The sequence below is a fragment of the Tupaia chinensis genome, unplaced genomic scaffold (genome assembly GCF_000334495.1).
Source record: "Tupaia chinensis unplaced genomic scaffold, TupChi_1.0 Scaffold000093_1, whole genome shotgun sequence".
Classification (NCBI taxonomy): Eukaryota; Metazoa; Chordata; class Mammalia; order Scandentia; family Tupaiidae; genus Tupaia; species Tupaia belangeri.
In genome coordinates, this window is record NW_006159555.1 from 10,013,002 (window position 1) to 10,023,666 (window position 10,665).

General features: G+C 44.1%; 1 protein-coding gene, 1 non-coding gene and 1 pseudogene across 2 annotated transcripts in view; 1 reads left to right on the forward strand and 2 right to left on the reverse strand.

Annotated features, from left to right (window-relative positions):
- Positions 1 to 10,665, reverse strand: part of LOC102477810 (DNA-directed RNA polymerases I and III subunit RPAC2-like) — a 26,711-nt pseudogene continuing 16,046 nt past the window's right edge.
- SPINK4 (serine peptidase inhibitor Kazal type 4) overlaps positions 7,900 to 10,665 on the forward strand; it is a 16,212-nt gene continuing 13,446 nt past the window's right edge. The window contains exon 1 of the mRNA XM_014585793.2: positions 7,900 to 8,460. The gene's annotated coding sequence lies outside the window, so the exon portion shown is untranslated. The remainder of the gene's footprint in view (positions 8,461 to 10,665) is intronic.
- LOC114006850 (U6 spliceosomal RNA) lies at positions 8,841 to 8,944 on the reverse strand. Its single transcript, XR_003548521.1, has one exon. It is a non-coding gene; the product is annotated as a U6 spliceosomal RNA (small nuclear RNA).

Below are 10,665 nucleotides of genomic sequence, written 5' to 3' on the forward strand. Positions count from 1 at the left end.
TTTAACTTTATTTATTTTTAAATAAGAGGAAATTTATTCGAAGAATACAAAGGTTCTTGCAGGGATTCCAACATCCGTAATGGGTTACAGATGAAGGACAGAGCATGCTGTGATTACAAACTTCTAATTCTGGGTTCTGCACAAAGGAATATCCTAGAGGATGGTCCTTCATGTATGCCGCAGAAGGGACTAGAATGTGGATTCACTTTTGCTTGCTTTCTGATCCTTCTTGTTCTGTATGCTGGCCTCAAACTTACCAAGCACATGTTGGCAGACATTCATGAGCTCATTCAGGCCTCTCTGAAATGGCTCAACAGCTGGAAGAGCACCTCAAGTCTGAATGAGCAAATTAATTTTGCTCTCTGAAGGATGGGTCATAGTGTAAACACAAAATTCAACTTCTGGGTCCTTCATGATCATGTAATGCAGAGAATTTCCTAGGGTATGTTCCACCTCATGCAATACAAATGTCACACAGTGTCTATCTGTTCCAGCTGCCTGGACCATTTCCAGGACTGTCTTCCTCTCGCCTTCAGCCATTGAGGTCTTCAATCCAGATATTTTTCTCTCCAGCTCCTGGTCCTCTTCCATCTCAGAGATGGTTTCCAGGATCCTCAGGTGGTGCAAGTGGATCAGAGGCTCTGCCCCATATTGTGAAATATGTGGAAGCAGCAGTTACTTATTTATTTTTAATTTGACCAGAGAGAAAGAGAGAGAAAGGGAAAGTGAGAAAGCAAGCCTCCAGGTCCGGGACTCGAACCACAGTCGGCCATGTGGGAGTCCAACATCCTTAACCACCGCACCACCTGCCAGCCCCCAAAATAGGCTTTTAACATGTACTTTTTCTAAAATAACACTTTGAGATGGATATCATTATTCTTTTTCTTGAGAGAGCGTGTTTTGTTTTGTTTTTAGAGAGATTTTTGCTATAGGGCACATGACAGAGAGACAGAAAGCAAGAAATCGCCCCCCAGAGGGATGGCCATGCTACAATCCCTTCTCTCGGGATCTTTGGCACACATACATACATGCATGCCCGGTGTGAGTTATTTTGTTTTTGTTTTTAAGAATTATTTGTTTAGGGGCCAGCGGGTGGCATGGTGGCTAGGGGTGCTGAACTCCCACATGGCTAACCACAGTTCGAGTCCCGAACCTGGTGGCTTTCTTTCTCACTTTCCTTCTCTCACTCTCTCACTGTGTCCCTCTCTGGTAAAATTAAAATAAATAAATAAAGTTAGATAAAACAATTCTTTAAAAAAGAATTATTTTATTTATTATTATTTTTTAAATTTGGCCAGAGAGAAAGAGAGAGAGGGAAAGCAAGAAAGCAAGCTGCTGTATCTGGGACTTGAACCACAGTTGGTCATGTGGGAAATCTAGCACCCTAAGCACCATGCCACCTGCTGGCCCCATGGTGGGAGTTTTAAGCCACCAGGTTCAGGACTCAAACCATGGTCGGCTACGTGGGAGTCCAGAGACAAAACCATTACACCATCTGCTGGTCCCTTTTAGAGAGAGATTTTTGCTGTAGGGCGTGTGCACATGCTGGAGAGACAGAGGGAAAGAAAGCAAGACATCATCTCCTGGAGGGAATGGCCACACCACAATCCCTTCTTCTCCATTCTCCTCTTGGGATTTTAGGCATGCATGAACATGTGGCCAGAGTGGGTTTTAAGTCGCCAGGTCAGGACTCAAACCGCAGTCGACTACATGGAAATCCAGCAGCATAACCATTACACCACCTGCTGATCCTGTTATCATTATTCTTTTTTTTTTTTTTGGAGAGTGCGTGCGCTCGCCAGACAGAGAGATAGAAAGCGAGAAATCAACCCCCGGGGGGGATGGCCATGCCGCAATCCCTTCTCCTCCATTCTCTTCTCAGGATCTTGGGCACGTACACACATGCGCCCAGCGTGAGTTTAAGCCACCGGGTCCGGGACTCGAACTGCAGTTGACGATGTGGGAGTCCAGCGACATAGCTATTATGCTAACTGCTGGTCCCTCATTATTCTTTTTTAAATTAAATTTTATTTATTATTATCATAATCTTTTTAATATTACATTGAATCGCATGTATCTTTACAGTGTATTACATTTCTTTTTCCAGAATGATTACCATGTATAATCAGTCAAGACAAAAACATTTTTATCCACATCATCATCAAACAGCTTTTTATCATTTCTTAAATGATTATTATTATTTATTCTCATTTTTTAAACATTCAATCACTATATATCATTTGGCATGTATAAAGAATCTACCCAACATGAAATACTTCTCAGTCTAGTCCAGTTGAGAATACTATATATGTTATCATCAACAGGTAATAAACCATTCCTGTGTCCCACTAATGCCATGTCTCTCTATTCTTTTGGTCTCCTTTTCTGTATTCTTCCCTTTTCCCCACCTCCCATTCCATACTGTCATCAGCCTCCATAGCTATTTTCATTGCTTTTTAAAAAATTATTCATTTAATTGTATTCACTCATTCATTTTAATTTGACTAGAGAGAGAAAGAGAGAGAGGGAAAGTGAGAAAGCAAGCCACCAGGTCTGGGACTCAAACGGTGGTCAGCCAAGTAGGAGTGTCCAGCACCTTAACCACCACGCCACCTGCTGGTCCCACTATTTTCACTGCTTTTATGCTCTCCAATATTTCGGCCTCTACCATAAAGTGTGGATGGATAGTCAGTATATATTAAGTGGATACATACAATATTTTTCTTTCATATCCTGGCTTGCTTCACTCAGCAATACATCTTCCATATCTGACCACTTCCTATAAAATGCCAGGTCTTGTTTTTTGTTTTTTTTTAACTTTTCTTTATGGCTGAGTAGTATTCCATAGAGCATATGTGCCACACTTTTTCCATCCATTCATTTGTTTGTGGACATTTCGGTTGGTTCCACATCTTAGCGATCATGAATAATGCTGCAATAAACACTGATGTTCAAGTACTTTTCCGACCGAGCATTCTCCTGTCCTTTGGGTAGAATCCAGAATGGGATTGCTGGATCAAATGATAGTCTATTTGTAGGTCTTTGAGGAACCTCCATATTGTTTTCCACAGTGACTGAACCAGTTTACATTCCCACCAACAGTGTAGGAGAGTTCTCCTTTCACCACAGCCCTGCCAACACTTACCACTTTTTATATTTTTAATCTTCACCATTCTGACAGGGGTTAGGTGGTATCTCATTGTGGTTTTAATATGTATCTCCCTTATTATAAGGGATGTTGAGCATTTCCTCATATGCTTTTTTTGCTGTTCATATGTCTTCCTTAGATTTTTGTTCAGCTCATTTTCCCATCTTTTAAATGGGTTAATTTTTTTTTTTTTCTGAGTAAGCTGCTTGAGTTCCCTGTGTCTTCTGGTTATCAGTCCCTTGTCTGAGGTACTGATATATTATTTTTAATTCACAGTTGAGGAGCCATTATGGGACTTTAATGGTCCAATCTTATGAGGCCCTAGTTCTTCTAAGAGAACTCGTCTTACAGATGAGGGATCAACAAGTGAGAAAGGTTTAGTGACATCTGTGGCTTTTGTCTGACTGGCAACAGTCTTCCTTGTGGTTACAAGTTTGCTTTGGAGACCTCATCACCTTCATTGGATACAATCTTTGTGGGACTATCCATCAAAATGTTTCACAGTTCCTGGTCAAAAAGTGAGCACGTGGGCCAGCCAGGTGGTATGGTGGTTAAGGTGTTTGGATCTCACATGGCCAACTGCATGGTACAGTTTCTAGACCCAGTGGCCTGAAAAGCACACCAGGTGTGGGTGTGTGTGTCCAAAATCCCAAGAGGAGAATGGATGAGAAAGAACTGCAGCATGGCCATCCCCACTTGGGGGGTGTTTGTTCTCTTAAAAAACCCTCTGTCTCTCTCTCTATATATATATATCTCTGGCAAGCACATGCACCCTAATTAATTAAAGTAATTTTTTTAAAAAAGTGAACACATGACTTTAGACCTTTTGAGCCCAGTCCTTCAGGGTCTAGTTCTTCAGATTTTCCATCCAATGTTTTTAAACCTATTTACTTATTTATTATCATTTTCTTTTAAAATTTGCTATAGGGCATGTACACTCAACAGAGAAAGAGAGAAAGTGAGAAAGCAAGCCACCAGGTCTGGGACTCGAACCACATTCGGCCATGTGCTCTAACCACCATGCCACCTGCTGGCCCCTCTCTTTTTTTCATCCAATTTTTCATGAAGCTGTGATAGCAGGCACTGTGAGAGTCCACCCACAACTCCTGACTACTTACCAACACTATGCAAATCCATAGCTTCCAACTGCTGCAGGCCTTTGCCTAGAGGCTTTTTGTGGAAGCCCAGAGCAGTGAGAGGGGTAGCCCAATAGTACCAGGAAATTGGTTTATTCTAGTAGCCCTCAATTAGTGACTGAGAGAAGTTGGTGGAAATACATATACTCATGCAGCTTTCAGTGGGGATAACTCAGATGTGTTTCACACAGTGTTCCTGGTGGGACTGAGGTCCAGTTTCCCCCAGCAGTAACATCAGTAATGTACACTTTATTAGTTTTCTTCCCTCCCCTGCCTTGCTTACTCTTACTTTCCTACTAATATTTCCTAGAATTACTTCCCCAAAGACTACCTAGAATCTAATATCCTGTTCTCAGTGTGTGCTCCCGGGTGAGTCCAAGCCAAGACAACTTCATATCCTGCTGGAAAATTCTTATTTTGTTTAAGTTTGTAAAAGTCAGTTTTTGCTGCCTATAAACTAAGGACCCTGTCAGAATCAACAGTGGTCTAGAATTGTGTCACATGGCACCTTGTTATTACAGCCTCGGACCTTTCTAAAGACTATCAGAGTTCTAAAAAGGAAGGAAGAGAGCCTCATGAGCCTCTGTTTTAAGCACGAAAGTCTGTAGATGGTTCTGTCTGATGGAGCGAGGGTTAAGTGGCCCACAATGACATTAAAGAGACTGATGAAGGTCCACTCAGAGGAACTTGGATGTCATATCAAGGAGTTTGGTTTTCATCCTCAAGTCAATAGTGATTGAATAATTTAAATTAAATTGACTAATAATTGGATAACATTACGCGGAGGGATGATGTCATTTTTGCATTTCAGAAAGATTGCTCTGAAAGCAGAAGGGAGGATAAATTGGAAGTAAGATTGGAGACAGAGGAACAATGTGAGTAATGAAGTTGAGCAGTCATGGAGGCTGAATTAGGGTAAACCACAGAGGAGGCGATGGACATAAGAAACAGTGAGGAGGTGAAATCAGTAAGGCCTGATTCCTGAATGCAGAATGGAGCGGTGAGGGAGTTCAGTATGGTACTCTGCCTAGGGCACTGGGATGATGGTGGTGCTATTCACCTGATGAGGGAACTGGGAGGTAGGTCAGTGGACAGGTCATGATAGGTTGACTTTCAGACATGTCGAGCAAGGGGTCCATGGGACCCCAGGCTGGGAGGAATACGTCCATCACTAATTTTATCACTGTTCTAAACAAAGCATTTTATAAATACTTGCTCAAGTGTCCATTCCACCCTGCCACCACTAGTGAACTATAAGCTCCTTGAGCACAGGGCTCTGAGTCTCACTCATCTCTGGAGTCCCATCTCTGGCACAGGGCCTGGCACCCCACAAGAGGTGCTCAATAAGGGTTCATTGAATAGCAGGATGACTGTGGTTATTCCCTTCCTTCAGTCCTCCTAGGAATCAGAGCCCAAACAAGTAGATGAAATCTCCCTTTAAAAGAGTAGGAAAGGTATCTTTTCTTCCCAAAAGGTATCTTTTGCTCCTGTGTGGGGCCCTGGAACTCTGGATCAGGTAGAATGGGCTCCAGATCTCAAACATGCTGTCAAATGACTTAGGAGCCCGAAAGGAGCCTGGGTCCAGACCAGGCTCTTCTGGAGCAGATGCCCACACCTGGGCTGTTCACAGCAGGTAGATGGGCAGCTGGGGGCACTTCAGGCTGGGAAGGGTGGAGCAGGATATGAACTAGGTGCTGGGGCAAGCTGGCCATGTTGGCCATGCCATCTGGCAGGCCCGAATCTGTTTGACTCAGCTTATCCACCTTAAGCTAACCTAGGCACTATTCCCTCCACCCTCACAAGCAGGACTTAATGACTCAGACTTATTGGACCTCGCATTGTCATCATCAAGGAGAGGCTGAATTCCTGAAGGAGCTGGGCCCCAGTCCAAGTCGGAGCAGATGACGCAAAAGCTGCTGGGTGAGGCTGAAGAGTATTAGCTCAGACAAGGCATGGGTCCCAGGTCTCTTCACTCTGACCTGTGGCATGGGATGAAAGAATCACTGAGCTTCTCTGTCCAAGCCCAGTGTGAGGGCATCTTTGTTCTTTGTCCTAATTCTTTTTTTCCATGTGCTATTTAATTTTATTTTAATTTTTATTTAACTTTATCCAATTGCCAGAGGGCAAGTGAACTCAGTAAAGAGACAGAAGGAGAGGAAGAAAGCACCCTCCCTAACTTGTCAAAGTCACTCTGTAATCTCCTCTTCTGTGTTTCTTCATCTTGTCAGGATTTGGGGCATATAGGGCTGGCATGTTTTTCAAGTCTCCAGGGCTAAGATTCAAACTGTGGTTGACCATGTGGGATGTCATTCCCTTAACTACTAAGCTATGTGGTAAGACCTAACTTTTTGAAATTTTATTTATTATTATTATTATTTTAATTTAACCAGAGAGAGACAGACAGGAAAAGTGAGAAAGCAAGCTGCCAGGTCTGGGACTCAAACCACAGTTGGCCATGTGGGAGTCCACACCATTTGCCAGCCTCAAACTTTTTTTTTAAGTGGCACGAGGACCTTGTTGCCACATGCCTCATGCTAGTTTGGATCATGGGTATGTGTGCATGTATGTGTACAGGAAGACCCTAGGACAAGGACCTGGTACCTTCTCATGTGGATCCAGTTGTGTTACCACTACCTCACCATCTGGCCCTGTCCTAATTATATTGATCCCAGAACCTTAGTATTTATTTATTTTTCAGAGATTTTTGTTACAGGGCATGTGCACTTGCCAGGGAGACAGAGACAGAAAGACAGAAAGCCAAGAACTGTGCCCCAGGGGACTATGGCCATACCACAATCCTTTTTCCTCCATCCTCATGGGATTTGGGGCACACATACATACACACATGCCTGGTGCGAGTTTAAGCCCCTGGGTCCAGGATTCAAACCGTGGTTGAGTATGTGGGAGTCCAATGACATAACCATTACGCCATCTACTGGTCCCTGTGCTTTTTTTTTTTTTTTTTGAGAGGTTTTTCTGTAGGGTGTATGTGCTTGCCAGAAAGTCAGAGAGACAGAGACAGAAAGCGAGGAATCACCCCCTGGGGGCATGGCCATGCCGTAATCCTTTCTCCCCCATTCTCCTCTCAGGATCTTGGGGGGCACACACACGCACCCAGCATGGGTTTAAGCCACTGGGTCCGGTACTCAAATCGTGGTCAACTACATGGGAGTCCAGTAATGTAGCCATTATGCCATCTGCTGATCTCAGGATTTTATTTTTATAAAAAAATTTTTAAAGATTTTTGCCAAAGATTGCATGTGCTCACCAGAGAGACAAAGAGGTAAAGTGAGAAATCATCCTCCAGGTGGTATGGCCACGCTGCAATCTTTTCTCCTCCATTCTCTTCTTGGGATTTTGGATACATATGCACATGCACCAGGCATGGTTTTCAAACTATAGCGTCCAGGGCTCAAACTACACAGTCAGTCATGTGGGATCCAGCTGCCTTAACCTCCATTCCACCTGCTGCTGGCCCATAACATTTTTTTTGTTATTGTTTTAATTTACCAGATGGTATGTGTACTTGTCAGAGAAAGAAAGAGAGATAAAATACCCTCTCAGTGGGGCATGGTCACACCATTATCCCTTTTCCTCTCCTCCATTTCTCTATTCTGGCCTAATTTTGGGTACATGCACACATATGTCTGTTTGGTTTTTTCCCCAAGCCATGGGCTCTGGGACTTGAACTACATGGTTGGCCATTTGGGATCTGGCTCTCTCAACTGTTAGGTAATGGGCTGGCTCAATCACTATTTTTTTAAATGAATTAACAAATCCAGATTGCCTCATTCCTTCCAGAACTTTCCCTCTGTACCTCTGTGTCTCAGAGAAGTGGGAGGAGGGCAGGGAGAGGGAGCAAAAGAGGAACTGGCTGAGCTTGGAGGGCAGCAGCCTTGTCCCTCTGCCAGAAACATAACAGGCATTCTGACCCAGGCCATGACACTGGCGGGCTAGTGTGTGTCAGAGGGTCCTCTTGGCCTCTCCCAGCATGCCAGCACTATAGAGAGATCAGTGGAGAAATTCATTGCCTACCCTTCAGGGCCTTTTCCCCAAAGCTCGCACCATCTCTGTCCTTGGGCCCACTTTACTCTGCCCCTTCTTGGATCTGTTACTCAACATGTATAGAGCACCTACTATGTGCCAGGCTTGGGAGCAGGCACCTGGGAACTAAAGGTAAATGAAGCATTATCTTGATTCTCAGAGAGCTTACATCTTAGTTAGCAAGGTGAAGAACCGAAGATCACCAGGGTGCCACAGGAAGACTAATAACAGAGGAAGTAGGAGCCGGCAGGTAGTGTAGTGGTTAAAGTACTGGACTCCCCCACATGGCTGACCAAAGTTCAAGTCCTGGACCTGGCAGCTTCTTTTTTTTTTTTTTTTTTTGATAATGAAAAACATTTTTAAAATAATGTGAAGTATACACAAAGAAGGTGTTTAATAAAGGGTTATCAAAATAATAAGAGAAAAATAATTAAATATACTAAAAAAGGTGATTGCATACATTTTAAGCAACTATTTATGAATTTGAACAAGTCAATGATGAAAAAGGCACCAAAAATACGGGAGGCTTCACGAATTTGTGTGTCATCCTTGCACAGGGGCCATGCTGATCTCTGTATGGTTCCAATTTTAGTATATATGGTGCTGAAATGAGCACCTGGCAGCTTACTTTCTCACTTTCCATTTCTCTCTCCCTCTGTCTCTCTGGTTAAATTAAAAAATAACAATAATAGTAACAAAATTAAATAATTTAAAAAAATAATAGAGGAGGCAGAAGCAGTGGGAATGGGGCATTTAGGGTGGGTGGTAGTGACCATGCCCATGTTGGCAAAGGGTGGTTAGGGAAGCTTTCAGCAAAGGGGATGGTTGAACTGATTCTTCTATGATGGGAGAAGGGGCATAGAGAAGAGAGACCTGACATTGTTAGCAGAGACAATGAATTGTGCCAGTGTCCACTAGAACTGAGGAAGTGCAAATCCAGAGGGGGCAGGACACTAGCAAAGCTGGAAAGGTAGGCTGGAGTTAGATGTTGAAGGGCCTTGAATGCCAGGCTAAGGAGCTTGGGTTTCATCCTGTGAAAGTGGACATGGGGCCAGCATGGTGGTTAAAGCAGCTGGATCCCACATGGTTGACTGCACGGACTGAGTTCCAGACTTGGTGGCTTGAAAGACACACCAGGCACATGTGTGTGTGTGCCCAAAATCCCAAGAGGAGAATGGAGAAGAGGAGATTGGAGTGTGGCCATCTCTCCCAGCTATCTCTCCTGGGGTGTGCTTTCTCATTTTCCCTCTGTCTCTCCCTCTCTCTTTCTCTGGCGAGCACACACCTTGTAGCAAATTGAAACAAATAAAAACAGTGGGCATGATTACATGTTTTGGGAGGGGTGTTTTTGTCAGGTTTGCATTAAGGGTGTTTTTGTCTGGTCACTGTGTGCAGAGTGTTTTGGAGTGGCAGGTGGAGAGCCAGGGATATGAGTTAGGAGACTATCAAAGTGGCTAGGACTAGGGCATGGCGGTGAGTGTGGAGGGACAGGGTTATTTAGGCAGCAGACTTATATACTCTGTTGAAGAAGTTTTTGTTATGGTGGCAGGGAGCAGAGATCAAGGCTGATTTGATCCCCACTGACCATTCCAGGCTCATCTCACATCCCTTCCTGGGTCACCGACCTCACCTCCTTTCTTCGTACATGACAAGCATCTTCCTGCCTCAGGGCTCTCACACATTTTGTTTCCTCTGCCTGCAACACTGTGCCACTTGGTCACAGCCTGCCCCATCCTTGGGCTTCTATGAACTCACACCCTTGGGCTTTTAGGAACTCACAGGTGGGTAGGTCAACCCTGGGTCCTCTCACAGCACTAAGCATGTCTCCTTCATGGGATTTATCCCTAAGTATGTCTCCTTTGTGAGATTTATCTCAGTGGTGGTGTACAGTCCTGCTGCTCGTTTAGCCTGACACCCTGCTTAACCACAGGCTCCCTAGGGGCGGGAACTGTATCTACCTTAGTTCCTGTCATAATCAAGCATGATGCTCAGCCCTCAGCTGCTGTCAGACTTTTTTTTTTTTTTTTAATTTGGAGAGATTTTTTTTTTTTTTTTTTTTTTCTATAGTGTTCTTTCAAGACAGAGAGACAGAAAGTGAGAAATCACCCTCCCAGGGGGGATGGCCACGCCACAATCCCTTCTCCTCCATTCTCTTCTCAGGATCTTGGGCACACATGCACACGTGCCCGGTGTCCAGGACTCAAACCATGATCGACTACGTGGGAGCCCAGCAACGTAGCCATTACGCTGGTCCCACCGTTAGACTGCTGTTGGATAAATGAATAAACTGGGAATGAATGAGTGAAGTTTATCAAGGTGCACTGACACCCATGGCAC